This window comes from Pteropus alecto, unplaced genomic scaffold (genome assembly GCF_000325575.1).
Source record: "Pteropus alecto unplaced genomic scaffold, ASM32557v1 scaffold60, whole genome shotgun sequence".
Taxonomy (NCBI): domain Eukaryota; kingdom Metazoa; phylum Chordata; class Mammalia; order Chiroptera; family Pteropodidae; genus Pteropus; species Pteropus alecto.
Window position 1 is genome coordinate 3753847 of NW_006430726.1, and position 13330 is coordinate 3767176.

The 13330-nt window shown below is 47.1% G+C and overlaps 1 long non-coding RNA gene across 1 annotated transcript; it reads right to left on the reverse strand.

Moving 5' to 3' along the window:
• Nucleotides 1-399: 399 nt before the first annotated feature.
• Nucleotides 400-13031, reverse strand: LOC112483331. Its single transcript, XR_003047594.1, has 3 exons — nucleotides 13015-13031; nucleotides 2447-2696; nucleotides 400-902 (listed from the first exon to the last, which is right to left on the reverse strand). It is a non-coding gene; the product is annotated as an uncharacterized LOC112483331 (long non-coding RNA).
• Nucleotides 13032-13330: the final 299 nt, after the last annotated feature.

Here is a 13330-nt window from a genome sequence, read left to right on the forward strand (position 1 = left end):
AAAAGCGAAACCAGAGTTCTCTCCTTCTTTCTCTCCCCTACGCACACAAAGAAGAGGTCATGTGAGCTCACGGCGAGATGGTGGCCATCTATAAGCCAGGAGAAGAGGCCTCAGAATGGAACCTACCTAGCCAGCACCTTCATGATGGACCTCCCAGCCTCCAGAACTGTGAGAAATGAATTTCTGTCAAGGCACCCAATCTATGGGATTTCTGACGGCAGCTCGAGCAGACTAATATACCATGTGATCCATACCGAGAACAAAAAATGGAGAGAGAAGTTCTGAACAAAAAACTACCCTTTAAGGGAGTGTGGGCAGCTGGCCCACAGTACGAGCAGGTGGCCTAGGCCCAGCATGGGTGGGAGGAGAGTGCCAGCAGCACAGCCTGGGAAACAGGCAGCCCCTCCGGCCGCGAAGTCCAGTCTACTTCCAGGCTGCCTTGGACATTATTGCAAGGAGATGTTCGATAAATTTGGAACCATAGTTAAATGTCAACCAACAGCCTCTCACTCATCTGTCCCTTAGGAAGTGCTCCAAGACATCCCAACAATCTAACAGGGATTTCATTTTATGTTCCTGATCCGAATGGAAGCCTGCGGGTACACCTCTCTGAGCACTGACTTGTTAGCAAAAACTAAGCCCTCGCCACAGGATGGACTCAGTGCAATTTACCAGCTAGAATGTACTATACCATCTCTAAAAACGATGCACTGTACCGCAAAGACTTTACTCTGGTATAAAATGGTAACCCCTCCTCACCTGGATAGTGGTGAAACGTTGGCCAGGAGTAGCTGTGAGGGGTTAGTCCTGGTCCAGGCCCCCTCACTTGGTCACTGTCCTGTGGGCTGTCCATTCGCAGGATTATTCCTTATGCCTTTTTTGTGTATCATGTTTCACAAAAGCTTTGTAAAAAACAGTCATACAAAGAAAGGTCGGTATGCATGGTATCACAGACACTGCAGGGCATGGTTCGCGCCGCGCTGTAGTGCAGAGACCACCATCTCCCCAGTAGGATCCTGAGGCCAACGGCAGCACCTCCCAGACTGGGCCCATCGAGGGTGCTGGAACCTCTGTGCTAGTGGGTCTGGAGTCTTGGGAGAAGCCGCCCTTGCTACAGAGAGCCAAGCCTGGTATTTTGTGTGAGGTGCTCAGGCTGCAGACACCATCGTCTCTGTCAGGGTGTTGGGGGCGCTTCTCACCGATTTAAAAAGGAGGCGCATGATAGACGTGGCCAGACTGGGAAAAATAAACAAGCAAACCAGCAGACCCCAAATCCCCAACCTTGCTTCTGGTCCTTGGGTGACTGCTACACACCGCCACGCCACGGAAGAACGGGAGAGTGGATGCTGAGGCCCACCGCCCGGCTCTCTCTCTTCCGGGTCAGTTCTTTAATCGGCTTCTCCAAAGTTTCTCTCAATCCCCCACCCCATCTCCCTGCTGCTGCCCCGAGCACACTCCCTCTCTTCCTATTGAACAGAGCGAAGAACCCATTGGTTCTATAACCTCAAATCAGTAAGCCTCTCTCACTGGCGTCAGCCTCTTTCCTCCCAATCCTATGCTTTGCATCAGCATTTAAACAAGATCAGGTCTTTTCCATTAAAAGTAGTCCCCCTGATTTCTTCTCCCCTCCTACTCTTTTCAATTGCTCTGCTCCCCTACGCTCCCCTAAGTTCCCTTCTTTACGCTCACCCTGAATTTTAGTTCTGTTAAAATAAGAAATGAGGCAGAAATGCCTAGACACCAAGAAACCCGGACACCAGTCCAATGCGTATATTCTATGTTCCCTTTCTTTCTACAACGGTATCACACAGATCTGGTTATTGCCACACTGGTGTCGGTCTCCTGGGTTCTTTAAAAAAATATCCAAGGAGAATTGGATCCCCAAGTTTTGGGGGAGCTGACACAGCGTGTCCACAACCAAACACCCTGTTTCAAACGGAGAGCATCTCCCGAATCTCTTTCTAGCCTGTTCTGGGAGCAGAGATAATTAGCAAGCACCTTCCAATCCCAGCTCCATTTCCACATCAGGGCTGGCCCCTCTATGTTCAGTAACTGGCACAATTTTGGGACAAGCCTTTTTCTTAGGAAGTTTTGAAAACATTCCATATTCAATTTGTACCAAAAATGTTAACTGTGTCTTTGTGTGAAAGAGAAACACAGATTTCGATGGGACTTTGAATCGTAAACAGTCATAATTTGTTTTGTTTATCTTTGTTCCAGAAAGAGAAGAAAACAATATAGCTGCATGATGGTATTACACGGTTTTCAGGCCTTTGAATTTAACCACAGGGCCCCTGGACTATCTTCAGAGCCAAGTTTCTAGAAAGCACTGTCTATAAAGTACTGTGTTTTACTTTCTCATCTCCTATTCCTTCCTTTCCTTTCTGGAGTCCAACATCTGTGGTTCCCATCCGCCCACCACAGCAGCTCTCCCCTCGGACCTCACCAACTTCCGGTTGCTCTATCCAGTGGGCTCTATCAGTCCTCATCATTCTCGGCCTCCTACTGCCACTTGACGTTTGGGGCCTCTTCCTGTGTGAAAGCCTCCCTTTCCCCAGCGTCTGCAGCACTGCATCCTGGGGCAGCTCTGACGTGGGTGTGGGTGTGGGAGTGTGTAGGGGAGAGGTGCACCATAAGACAGCTTCATCTCCATCTTTCATAGGAGGAGGTTGGAAATCGGGAGATGACAGTTCGAACTGAAAAATCGATCGATAATCAGATGAACATATTATTAAGAATTATATGACTTAAAAGAACTTAAAAAGTTTGAACTCCACAGGGCTGGATTAGGGGACTGTTACTATTTAACCAATGCTTATTGTATAACGGACCAAATAAAAATTAAATCGGGAAAATTAATAACACAGATCAAATCAGAGCCGCTCTGCTTGGGCTAAGAGGATGACTCCGGCCGCCACCCATCCCTAGGACTCTCACATCATAACCGGAAACTAGACAAACCATGGCTTCCAGAAATTCCCAGGAAACAGACAACCGCCAAATGCCTTCCATGAGAAATAGCCTCTTGGACTACAATTAGCGTCTCTGTGATTCAGGACTGGAGAATTTTGCTGCATTTAGTTTCTGCAAAGCTAATGCAGACATCTCCCTTTTGTGGTTTCCTCAGTCAACATTCAGATCTTAGAGTCTCTCTCCCAGACTGTAGTGCCTGAAACCTACAAATGGTCATGGCACCCATGTTAGAGAAGCTATGTCTTTTTGAGGTGTTTTCTCCTGGCTGAAGATGTGTCTTCCTGGTCCTGCTTCTTGGTCCTGCACTCTCACAGGAATGCAAGGAGGAGGCCTTGACAAAGCTCATAAGAGAAAGCTCTGTTCCCAGAGCTGTCTCTGACAATATGTAGAATTTTTCAGACACAATCTTGGCCAGTTTAAATCAAGGAAATTGCATATCTTGGTTAGATGCTTCCTGGGCCAATTTTTACATAGATTCCCAGCAATGTCAATGCATGGTATGTAATTATAATATCTTTAAATGAGGAAGACGCTGCATGAAGCTGCTAATGCAACATGCTGCATTTAGAAAAACTTTCAGCTTGAATCATGTAGAACAGGGACATATTTTTACTATCTTATTTCACAGTCACATGTGAAATATGTCCTTTTTAAGCCTTGGGAATTCATATATTTATAAAAAGTGCAAAAGGGAGCATTACATCGGGGGTCTGCTCCAGGAGTTTCCAGGAGCACCTCTTTTTGTAGGGTAACAGAAAAGAATTTTTTGAGGCATATCCCCACCATTTGTCCTTTATCTGAGAACTCTCACACCCACTGCCATTCCCAAGAGCAAACCCTGCGCCTTCCCCCAACACCCAGGAGCACTCGCAGAGAGCCATGGTTCAAAGGGATGGCTGGCTCCAAGGAAGTACTCCAGAGGCTGAGCCACTTGCTCTCTCTGCCTGGGCCCCGGGCTGGGAAGGGGTTGGAATTGGGACTCCTAGAGACAGGGTCAGTTAGTACGGGGAACCAAACTTGTTAGGGTCATCAGACGGCCAGCCATGTTTCGGCTGGAGTGTGAAGAGAGGGAGAGAGGAAAAAGTAGATATGCTGGGGAAGCAGAGATGAGAGATCTCGTCTTGAGAGAGACAGGTCATCAGGCCGAGACCAACAGAAGCCAGGAGACAGAGGCCAAGTGACAGGAGGATGGAAGGACAAAGACAAAATAAGGAAAAAAAAAAAAAAAAAAGATGACAGAAGTATAGACTGAAAGGAAGACAAAAGGACCAGGAGCCCCACACTGGCTCCCCACACATCCCCCCAACCCCAGGCCAGGCTGCCCCTCTGCCCAGATCCGGGAGCTGGGCCTGCCATTCTCATCAGGTAAATCATTTTTTCTTATTCTGGTGGAAGACATTCTCTTTCAGCAAAATCCCTGCGTGAGTCAGTGACCAGACAGTGCTTGGCATTGAAGGGAACTAGGGCTGCTGCACTGTGTCTGTTCTGGTAATTTATTTTTATACTTTTTGGGGGACGGGGCATTCGGTGTGTTTTTTTCCCCAAAGGGATGGTTAGAATTAAGCATGTGACTCAGTATAATAAAACTTGCTAAGTATGTCTCTTTGTTCAGACAACGATATTTTTTTTTTCCTAACTCTAGTCATCAAGTCACTGCTGCTGTAGGAGTGACACTTAAGTGACTGGGTTTTTATTTTTGTCCCCAAGGTACAAAAAGTACTGCTCACTTTCTTACTGTGCACAGGATGGGTGCTGTGTCCAAGACGATTATTCTGGAGCTTCAAGGAGCTGGGAACGAACGGTTGATCCATGGAGAGATATGCCTTGGTCATCTCTGCACAGTAAAAACCCCACAACGGCAGGTGTTGAGACTGTTCCGCTAACCAGCTTGTAGCACACAGTAGCTACTCAATAAACACGGCTGGAAGAATGAACAGGGGTCATACAAACAGGAGATCGTGGATATAACCTGGCCCTAGTAGCAGGAGTAGGAGGAAGGAAAGCAGGGGGCCAAAGATCTGGGCTTCAGGGGTCTCCCCATTTCCAGACCCCTGGGTGGCCCCTTTCCCGCCATGTGGCTGGCTGTTACGCCCACCTGCATAGGGCTGGAGTGTGTCTTCAGCTGTGCCTTCTCTGGGACTTTGAGGCTCAGGAGGAAGGGGAGAAAGCAGGCTCACTGAGGTTCTGGCTCTCATCAAAGGACACAAGGTGGCTCCAGCTTCAGAGGGTCATGCTCACGAGAGTGGGAGCCATAGGGGCGTCTGAGAGAGGGATCTGGGCTGCCCTTTCTTGTCACAATGAACACGCTGGGCTCCAGAGATGTTGTCATCGCTTTCAAGCCCCTTCACTGCTTCCAGCGTCCCTGCCTCACTTCTTCAGGGTGGGGTGGGGTGGTAATGTGTGCCCAGCCTGAGCTCATTCCAGCTGTACAGTGCTCACGGAACTGGGAAGACTGTCCTGCAGGGGACCATCTAAGGGCCAAGAGGCCTGCAATGTCACAGAGCTGCAGCTGCCAGTGGCGAGCTGGCTGCAAACTCCCCAGCTGTCCTATGGGGAAAGTTGAGTTGGCCCTGCAAGCCCCATCTCGGTGGGAGTGACCAGAGCTCTTCCTTTTCAGGTGTCCTTTACTCTTTGCCTTTCACCAAAGGCCCTTGAGGCTATTTTCCTGAGGTTCTGGTCCAGGATTTCCTTCAGCTGTCTCCTGGGCATCAGGAGTCCAGGGAGGCAATAAGGATTCTGTGGTTTACAGTCTACTGTCTCAGGCAGCAACTGTTGCCTGAGAAGTTCAAAGCTGTCTTGATTATCAAAAATTTTGAAAGTCATCTTTGTTCTTTTCTGCTTGAAATTTAAAAGAAGTATTTATTTTTCCATCACATTTAGGAATTTTACCAGGATCTATTGTAGGGTCAGGTTGGCTTCTCATTTTAATTGGTATAAGATGAGCCATTCGGTTCATTATAAAGTCATTCATTCTTTTATTTAGCAAATATTAAGAGCTTACTATGTGCTAGGCATTATTTTAAGTTCTGGGGAGACAGCAATTAAGAAAACAGACAAAACTCACTGCCCGTGTGTGTGTGTGTGCGTGTGTGTGTGTGTAAGAGAGAAAGAGAGAGAGAGAATAAGGAAGTTCTGATTATTGATTCTGTTCTACTTGATTCATTCAGAAACGTCAGGGATTTTCCCCCCACATTGTATCTTCCCACTTACTCCTAAAATCGGACATTTTCCCAGCTTTCCTTTCATTTTCCCATTAATTTCCCCCACTTGCCACCTAGGTTTCTCTTGTCTGTCTTCTGTTTAATAATTCAGTCTCCTGCAATCCTATTAATCACAGCTTCCAGTGATGAGCTAATGTGACAGGGCACCTGGTTCCCCTGCACTGTCCTTGTCTAATCGCCCTGCGAATATGTAATAGCTATTTCCTAAAATCTTTCATTTCATGTGAGGCCTTTTCAGAGAATAAGATTATCAACATAATTTCACTGCTTTCTGCTTTTACTTCTGTGCTCAGGGCTTTCTTGCTGGGATCAGATTCATTTTCTTCCTCTTATATTCAGACTTCCTTGCAATTTATGTGTCGGTACAATAAGCACAAGTGGATTTGCTTTTAAATCTCTAAATCTTGTAGTATGTGTGTGTAGTATATGTGTGTTCAAAATGAAGGAGAGGGAGGAAAACGGGAAGGAGAGGAAGGAACAATTTAAATAGTACCGTACAGGCTGTCTCTCTTTCTACTCAATGCACGCCCCATAGTGAGCACAGGTGGAACGTCCGCTGGGGACCTGTGGTTCTGTGTGGGTCTAGGGTCCCACGTGCCTTTTATACTGTGAGCATGTCATCACGAGGAGTGGGACTTTAATGTCGGAAGATGTGTGTTTTTCATACAAGACCCAGAAGGCAAACCAACTACTTCATCTGGGTGCTCAAGCAAAAAAGAAACAGCCATCTGTTCCCACTTGGAAAGAAAAATTGGCTGAACTGGAATTTTGATAGGTGTTACTGTACAGTAGAGAAATTTATGGGTAATTTAAGGGTTTTCATAAGCTTTACATGGAGATTTTAGAATCCAGTCCTCAGGTAAGATGTGCCCTAGCCATGCCAACTGCACATCTGAGGTGCCACAGTCCCGCTGTCTGACTAAAGCGGGCAGATGTCTCTTCCTAGAGCCTCCAATTTATAGGCCCCTTGACAACTTATGACAGGATGAGCCAATAAGATTCCTCCTCTCTGGCATCTGAAATTGGGAATAGCCAAAAAATGAGGCAGTTGGCAATGGGAGCTGAGGCTTCAAAATCACACTGTCATTTTTGCAGTGTCCTACTGGCTACGCAGGTCAACCGTATTCGGTGTTAGAGGGCCTTCACACACACAGTTCATTCACTTAACATTTACGGGTACCGATGACGCGCCAGGCAATGTGTTCTAGGTACTGAAGCTATAGAGATGAACACGATTCCCGTCCTAGCACTTCCCCGGAGGGATGCTCACGCAAGCAATGAATAAATACATGAGCAAGATGGTCAGAGAATGGCAGAAAGCCCTAGGTTTTGGAGTGAAGCCATAAACTCTTCACAAGTAACTATTTTCTCTTTGAGAAACAGCTCTCGGCTTGCTTTTGGGTTCCGTTGTTGTTTGTAAGTTAAAGTAGGGAGGAAGTGGGGTTGATGAGGTTTACGTAACTAAAGGAGTAGACTGTGGAGGATATATGTCACCAATTCGAACTCTGGCTTCCCCAAACCATGGAACAGTTGCCCTATGTTCGGAGAATCCCCACCTCATGAACTTGCATTTCCCCGTGGTGGAAGCCAGATAGTTTCCCAGTCTTGCTTGTAGACTGAGCACAGCAAGTGACATAAGACACCACCAGTCAGATGCACACCTATGAGGCTAAGTGACACTGAGAAGCAAGTGCCAAGGAATCTTCACCGATTAAGATTAAAAGATGCTACAGCAGCAGCAGGCATCCCAATGGTGGTGTCCATCTTCACGTGACCGCTGGGGTGACAGCAATGTGTGTGCTGTAGGGCTCATATGAGGACTGATCAATGCAAATGGCCTCCAAGCCTGGTTCTCTGCTTTCCTGGAGATTTTGTGAGGCACCTAATATCCTTTGATCTATTATTCCTCTTCAGCCAGAGACAGGAGCCCTTATAAGCAAGGGCTCTTACTGGTACTTGAAGGGAGAAGGGCACTAATCCAATAAGCAAGCTAATTTCAGAGAGAGGTCAGTGCTGGGAAGAAGCTAACACACGGTGACGTGAACAGCATCCCCGAGGGAAGTGTGGCATGACATCGGTGCCGACAGCATGTGGCAAACCATAAAATGTCATTATGTATCATCATTCATGTGGCGTCTACACATTTGTAACAGTGGGAGAAAAACCTACCAGGTGATGTGAGAGTGACAGGAAGGGGTAGGGACTATTTTTTGATGAGGTGGTCAGGAAAGGCTGTCTGATGACATTTGAGCTGAGACCTGAAAGATAAGAAGGAACCAGCCGCGCAAAGATCTGAGTAAGGAGACTTCTAGGCAAAAGGAACAAAAAATATAAAGGATGAGCATGGGATGTTGAGGGACAGGTGAAAAGTTGGTGTGTTTGGAGTTGAATGCACGTGAGAAAGAGGGACGTGATGAGAATGGAGAGTGGGTAGGGGCCGATTCACGCCAGGCCTGCAGGCCAAGGCCAGGCATTTATATTCCATTCTAAGGGCGGTGGGATGCCATTAGGGGGATGATATGGCACCTGTGGTAGCTGATGCCCCCACTGGTATTTATATCCTTGTGTAGTCCTTCCCACACACAATGTGGCTGATCTGTGTAACCACTAGGATATTGCAGAAATGACAGTGTGTGACTGTCGAGGCTAGGTCATAAAAGATCCTACAGCAGCAGCAGGCATCCCAACGGTGGTGTCCATCTTCAAGTGACTCTGCTTTGCTCTCTTGGATTGCTCCCTCTGGGGAAGGCAGACGGCATGTCATGAGGACACTCAAGCAGCCCTATGGAAAGCTGCCTGCCGGGGAGGCATGGTGGCCTCTTGCCAATGGCCTCGGCCTCGTGATGAGACATCTTGCAAGAGGATCTTCCAACCCCAGTCAAGCCTTCAAATGATCCAGATTCTAACTGACATCTTGACTACAACTTCATGAGAGACCCTGAGCCAGAACCACACAGCTAAGCAGCTCTAGATTCCTGTCTCATAAGTGTGCGAGATAATGTTTGTTGTTATAGGCACTGAGTTTTGGGGTAATCTGCTACCTCTATCCATTGTTCACAGCCGGTGTCTGTTTTGCTTGGCGGGTGCCCATGCTTTAGTATTTTGACTGTCAGCAGGAGTAATGGCACAGAGTCATGAATGAGACCAAATGGTGGAGGCAGAGAGAGAAGCTGCACGCTGGGAGGGCTGAGTCACTCAAGCTATTTGGAGGAGGACAGAGCATAGATCTGCAGCCCAACTTGACTATGGTCATGGCTCTTCCTGAATCCGGGCTGTTCTCAGGTTTACGTGTTCTCACCGTAAACACCCACTTGGGGTGATAGAGGTGAGTGGTCGATCTCATTCTGAACCTGATGTTGGAGGATTGGACTGTTGCCTGGTTCTCTCCTCTGGACTGTGCAGAGCGCTCAGCCTGTATATGGCACAGGGCACGGGCTGGCTGCGGGAGCTGCCTCCACGACACTCCTCCGTGTGGTTATGGCCAGATCCCCAACCCACATCGGCCTCTTCAGCCATGTGGGATGGGGCTGTGTTAAGGGAATCCACTTCTTCATCTCCTCCCAGCAGGAGGGGTTGGATCACATGGAGCCATGCACCTCCGTGTTCCTTCTTGTTATGCCTGAGAATTCATCTGGGTCGATTTCAGGGACATTTTAATGGGATTTAGCGATAGGAGGTGCTGGACTTTCCGCTCACTCTACTAATTTCCTGAAATCAGACATGTAGCCTTTTCCCCTTTCTTGGCAATAGATTCAAAAATATTAAAAAGTTCCAACAATTCAAAAATATCAAAAGTGAACTCCCCTTTCTCTTCCAACTCTCTTATTATTTAGATTATCACCGGTGTTTCTCTGATACGAACAGTTCTGTGATGATCGTACTGGTTCACATACCCAAGTGCAGCTGAGCAGGTGCTCCCCAAGAACAGATTCCTAGAAGTTCATCTGCACATTTTCCACGTATGTGCTTCCAACGGCCTGTTAAGACTCTACCAGGATCCAGGAGCGCTCCTTTCCTCTTGCCAATACTAGGTAGTATGGACTTTTAAATTTGCATTTCTCTGATCCCTAGTGAGCATAGGTGTCATTTCTCAACCAGGGGCCATTTGAATTTCTTCTCCTGTGAACTCTCTATTCTTATCCTTTGACTATTTATATATTGGTATACAAAGCTTAATCCTTTGAAAGGAAGGGGCTCTTCCTATTTTAGGGTTATATGCATGTTGCACCTATCGTCTGTCATTGGTCTTCTATCTTCGATATGGTCTCTAAACCTAAAGAAGTTTAAAATTTTCATGAGGTCAAATATGTAGTTTTTAGATTTACGGTTTCTAGATTTTGTGTTTTGCTTAGTTAGGTTTTCCCACTCCAAGAATATAAAAAATATTACGTTATATTTTCTTCCAGTATCTTAATAATTGTTTGATAGCAAATGTCAAATTGAAGGCCGTACAAACTTACATCCCATCAGCAGTGTACATGAGCCCTATTTCCCACGCATCCTCACGAGCCATGAGCATCGGCAGCCCTTCCAAATCTTTGCTTAAGGTGAACCAGATATATCTCATTTTAATGAGCATTTCTTTAATTATGAGTGAGATCCAGAATCTTCATATGGGTATCAGTTTTTTGTATTTTTTCCCCTGTGAACTGCCTGATCGTATTTTGACCCCGGTTTTTCTGTTGGCTGTTGGTCTTTATCTTACTGATAAAAGGCTCATTGTTTATGAAGGAAATGAGCCCTGTGTCCTGCCCCTATGTGGTAAATGCGTCCTCCCAGTTTGTCCTTATCTCTCCGCTGTCTGCTAGTCCATCTGTTGCCTGCCGCTGAGTGCAGTGGGATGGAGGAGGAGCAAGCCCTTGCCACACCTCACCAGTGGCCTTGTCAGCTGTCCTGGCCTCTCCTGCCCCCCACATCTGCCTCCCCTGCACTGGCCATACCTCTAGGGCCAGCCCCTCCCTTTACAGGGGTCCTCTTCGAGCATTTATGTTAGATTTTTATCTTCATTTCAATCCCTTCTATTTATCTTTCACTTTCTTTTATTCCTCATAATTTCTGATAATGAAACTATCCCTTTGTAGTTGCTAGCCCTATCATAGATTTTTTTAAACATATTTTTTTCAGCCATGTTTAGAGGGCTGGGTAGAACGGGTGGTTGGTGCAAGTGCTCAAGCTGCCGTCTTGACTGAATCTCTTCACCGTTAATTCTTACATAATCATATAACTGATGTCTCTTATTGTTTCTTGTGGTTTTAAATTTGATTTTCTCCAAGCTTTCAGGCCTAGAATTATGTCATCTGCAAATAATGATCATGTTGCCAAAGACATTTTAACAAGCTCACATTGGTGAGCCGCACTCTCTTTCACACAAACTAGATGACCAGGCAGACATTTTCGAAATGGAAAAAAAAAAAATCAACTTCTAGACCAGAGGCTGCTGGTCAGCATGGTTTGGGCTGGGTGCCCATAATGGTTTCTAAAGGTGGTGGGAGACCACTAGGGGGCGCTCTTTACAAGCAACAGCCCCCTCTCCAGTTGGTATTAAAGTCTCAGGTGGCTTCTTCCACAGCCACTTATTTATATTAATATTGGTACTCAACAGACGTCATAATAATATTCATGGCTCAGTCAGAGGCATCTCTCATTCTTCCCTGAGACTGGGCATACTGGGTCCTCCACGTTGGAAGTTCTGGGTGCCCTCTCATCCTTTGCTTGTGCTCTTTCTTAGTTTTTGCTGCATCCTTTCCACTCTCCTTATTTGGGCCTTTCAAAGTTTCTAATTCTCTCTCGCTTCTGGCCCTCATCCATCCCTACCTGTTTCCATGCCTTTCCCAGTGTGTTTCACAGAACATCGGCCTCACGAGATGGTCCCAACAAACAGAATTCAGGGGCAAACAAGCTTGAGAAATACTGGCCACCATGTCAACCTCTTGGAAGTGGGTTAGCCGTTTAAAACCTCTGGGAAGTCCTTCGGTGAAGACATCTCGTCACTGTGTTTAATCAGCCAGTACCCAGGCCTGCAGGAGTACTATCTGTGCATATCCCACATTAACATTCCACAGAGCTAGTATTTGCCGGGGCCCTGCCGTGGGGCGTGCTGACTTTCAGGATGGGTGGGAAGTGGTTAAAAAGCGCTGTTTACAGCAGCAAGAGGTATGTGATGGTGTAACACTGGAAGTTCCCCAGAGGTTGGCCAGGGAGATCTATCTTCAGAAAGAAATTAAAACAAGAAGTGACACGTTTCACCAGCTCCCACTGCCACTACCTGATCCGAAAGAGACAGAGAAGGCAGGTTGGAGTCCAGATGGCAGGCCAGCCCCCTAGAGCGGGTCAGAGACAGAGCTGCTGGAGTTGCCAGGCTGCTCCCTGGGAAGTTCAGACTTTGCAAGCTACCTAGGCAACTCCTGGATCCAGAAGACTTAAGAGGAAGTGAGTGGGCCACACTTGTACTTGGAGTTGCTGCTGAGCAGCCAGGCTCCTGATGGCCGAAAAGTAGCCACTCAGGGGCCTTGGAGGGAGCCTTCTCTCCAGGGCACTGCCACCAATGTGGGTCAGTTTCAACGACCCCCAGACTCTGTGTCTCTCTCATTCGATCTTTTAATTTCTGGGAGAGAACATATGATTGGCTGAGTGGATTGAGCCAGCATCACATGGGATGGGGTCTGTGCCAGCCTGGCTTCCGGGAGGGGAGGGGCCAAGTAGCCTCCAGGTTGCATGGTTTTGCCTGTAACCAGTAAAACCAGCCCCTGGCAGTGCGCAGGCCTTGGTGGAGGAAAAGGAAGCCCCTGCAGAAACCAGTTAAGGAAGATTCAGTACTTACAAGGCCAGGCTTTGAGCAGGTCATTTGAGGTTTGCCTGAGGATCCTGAACCAAGAACCTGGTGCGTGGAGAAGACCTGAGAATGGCTGCTGGTGCCTGGCCAGACTGGTGGGCCACTCCAGCTCCTTAGAGAGGAGGGTGAGGGTCAGACTGGAGCCCTCTGTGTGTTGAGAAAACTATGTTCAGTGCTCTTTTCAGAGTACGGGCTTAGTCTTCTCAACAAATCTTTTTGTTGTGTTTCCAAGGTCTAGCAATATTAAATATTCAGGCAGTAAAGAGAGGAACAGTGAGAATGCTAGCAGGAAGTGCTTATTAGG